Source organism: Nanorana parkeri, unplaced genomic scaffold, assembly GCF_000935625.1.
Source record: "Nanorana parkeri isolate BGI_ZX_2015 unplaced genomic scaffold, ASM93562v1 scaffold2232, whole genome shotgun sequence".
Classification (NCBI taxonomy): domain Eukaryota; kingdom Metazoa; phylum Chordata; class Amphibia; order Anura; family Dicroglossidae; genus Nanorana; species Nanorana parkeri.
The window spans coordinates 139,993-143,624 of NW_017308500.1; positions in this window are offsets into that span (position 1 = coordinate 139,993).

Sequence of the window (3,632 nt, forward strand, 5' to 3'; positions counted from 1 at the left end):
GGGGCCACAATATCCCTGGACCCCCCGGGGGCACCAGGCTCCTGACTGGGGCAAGGCCCTCTAGTCGGTTACCTATCAGTTAAGCCAGGCGGACCCTGATCCTTAGGGAGCAGCTGGAAACGGTCTGCCAAGTAATGGGTAGGGGCTCTCCCAAAGATAGACCGCCTCCCCCCCCCGAGTGTGGGAAAGAAAAAGACCTGTGAGGGCTACAGATCCTCTCCCCCAACATCAGGGCAGCCCCCCCCGAAAGACCTGGACCCCCGTAGTCTGTGGAGTAAAGTGCTTGTGCAAAAAATGAGTGCTATCAATAAGGTGCCATGTGCAGGACATGGAACACCATGGCAAGTCCTCCACACTAGCCACAAGGCATGCCTAAGAGGCGTGTGCAAGGAAAGCAATGTGGTGACGTGACCATGTGCCAATCTGTGTCGACCCGTACCCACTGTGTTTACCTGTCACCCCTGGGGGCACATCACCGGGATCTCCGTACACTTCCAGCCCCTGGCCAGACAAGGGCAGCCCAATTCTTAGCAGAAGGCATTAGCACTGGAGGGGTTGCGTCCTACAACCGTGGACAAGCTTGGTGCCCCCCAGGCCAGAATCAACCAAGGAGGAAAAGGATCCCCCCTGCCCCCCAGCACCCACCTATTGCTCTAGGGCAGTGGTTCTCAACCTGTGTAACCTCAGGACCCACATTTGCCCTTGTTCATTAAGTCGTGACCCAAGTTGCACTGCAATGCGGTACCGCGCGTCTCGGTGCGGGCGATCAAACTGTGGGTGGGAGGTGTGTTTGGTGGTGCCATTCAAATGAATAGCAATGCAACACACCTCCCGCACCACAATGCGCGATTGCCTAGTAAGGCGCGTTAATCACTGGAGGGGATCCTCAGCCTGGGGTCCCAGTGCGGGCTTCTGTGCTGTGACGGAGCTCCATCCATATGTGCGTTGCTTGTACAGCTCCCTTGCGTGTCCTGTAGAGGTGCCGGGAGCCAGAATGTGACGTCACTCCGGTCCAGCCACCTCTACAGGACACGTAAGGGAGCTGTAAGCCAGGGGCGTCCCGAGGCTGGGTGACACCCGGAGCGGTAATGGATGGAGCTCCCTCGCGGCCATACCCCCACCCCACCTCAATCTGACACTCGTCCCCGGGCAGCATATTCTGAATGGCTGCTTGGCGCGAGAACTGACAGTGCTGCGCTAGGGGGAGGCTGAGGAGCCCCTCACCTAGTGCAGCGGACGGCACGCGAGGACCCGCTGAACACGGGGTTGCGACCCACTTTTGGATCACGACCCACCAGTTGAGAAGCAGGGCATACTAGACTGCCATCCTACCTGACAAAACTGACACCGTTTTTCCCCAAAAACTGATAAGAACATTTACTGCACCCGATCTCAGCCCAGAAGTGATATAGGAATTGTCCGGAGAGGCTGCAGGGAATTAGGGGTGTATGGGTAGAGTCCGCTTTGTCCTTTGATCCTCCTGTGTAAGCTGGGGGTGCAGCTGATGGTGGACCCCTCTTTATATTCTGACCCATTACCCAGAGCTGTGTGAAGTTGGCACCCCATGTTTGTAAAACCTGAATAAAAATATACCATTCGTTTGTGCCGCGTTTGTGCCGGTTCGGTTTCAGAGATATTAAACATTCAATTTAATGCAAGCCCCGCCCACTTTGCACCCCATGTTGGTGAATTTTAAAAACAAAGGCGCCATTCGTTTGTGCCGCAAAAATAAACGTTTGTGCCGCTTTGGTTTCGGAGATATGGTGCGTTATAGTTGCTGTAACCCCGCCCACCTTGCACCCCATGTTGCTGAATTATCAAAACAAAGACGCCATTCGTTTGTGCCGCGTTTGTGCTGGTTTGTGCCGCAAAAATAAACGTTTGTGCCGTAGTTCTTTGAACAGTTCTGTTGTCTTCGGGTCTTTCTTCCTTTATTTGTGTTTATTAACAATGATTCACAATTTGGAGTATTGCCGTTTAATCCGACCACCACGCTGAAGTGACGATGTTTCTGGGAGAATTTCCTCTCGTTCCCTCTTATTTTGTTCTTCAAATGTTGGTACTTCTATGCATACCCCAAATATCCGGAAGCAACATACTTCTGTATACATGTACTTTTTGATTCAAAAGTAATATAATAAAGATTTTTGTACCTACCAATGGAATTATAAAACTTTGTGGTACACAAAAGAAGAGATGTGACTTAGTGCAGAGGTCGCCAACCTTTCGGACCTCAGGGACCAATAAATTCAGAATTTTAAATCCCGCGGACCACTAATATGACATTTTTAAACATACATACTGTATATATTCTCATATGTGTGTGTGTATCTATATATACACCCTTAGTTCTCAACTGGTGGGTCGCGACTCCATATTCAGTGGGTCGCCACATGCCTTCTGCTTTTCTAGGTGAGAGGCTCCCTAGCCTCCCCCTAGCCCAGCACTGTCAATTCTTACACTGAGCAGCCATTCAAAATATGCTGCCCGGTGCCGAGTGTTTACTTGTGGTGAGGTGGGGTGGGCTGGGGGTATGGACGCGAGGGAGCTCCATCCATGCGTGTAATGCTTACAGCTCCCTTGCATGTCCTGTAGAGGTGCCTGGACCGGAGTGATGTCACATTCTGGCTCCCAGCACCTCTACAGGGCCCACAGGTGAGCTGTTTAAGCAATGCACATATGGATGGATCTCCGTCACAGCACAGCTGCCCACACTGCCGTGCGTTCCACTGCAGTTCGACTTGGGTCACGACTTAAGGATCGAGGACAAATGGGTCCTGAGGTTACACAGGTTGAGAACCACTGATATACACTATATTGGCAAAGGTATTGGGACGCCGGCCTTTACACCTACATGAACTTTAATGACATCCCAGTCTTAGCCCATAGGGAACAGTATTGAGTTGGCTCCACCCTTTGCCGCTATAACAGCTCCGCCTCTTCTGGGAAGGCGTCCACAAGGTTTAGGAGTGCGTCTATGGGAATGTTGGACCATTTGTGAGGTCAGGTACTGATGTTGGAGGAGAAGGCCGGGCTCACAGTCTCCGCTCTCATTCATCCCAAAGGTGTTCTATCGGGTTGAGGTCCTAAGTCTAAACTATCAGAGTCTCCATCTTGGAGCACATGGGGCAGAAGATAAAATAAAATAATGCATGGGGGGGTCTCAGCTGCCATTGGGATGTGCGGGGTCCTTTGTGCGTCTCTCTGCCTTTAAGGGAGGTCGGGCTTCCTCCTGACAAACCTGCACCCAATTTTATCTTCTGCCCCCATGTGCTCCAAGATGGAGGCTCTGATAGTTTAGAGTTAGGTGCCTTTTCACGACTGTGCGGCTTTCACATTTTCTGCAGAAGACGTGTATCCAAACCTCTGTTTTTAACCTTAGTGTGAGACAAGTTTTTTTACATGCTAGCTGGTAAGTGTGCCAGGAAACCTTTTCTCTGTTTTACTGTTTAAAGCCCATTTTGTGTGCACCTTACTATAGAGCTGGTGACGAATTGATGAGGGCGTTTGTCATGTGTTTTGCCTTACAGTAGCAGAGGTCGCACGCCTTCCATACACCTTGCGATTATCGTCCGATCGCGGGATTTCCCGCGATTATCGTACAATAATCGCAAGGTGTATGGGCACCTTTT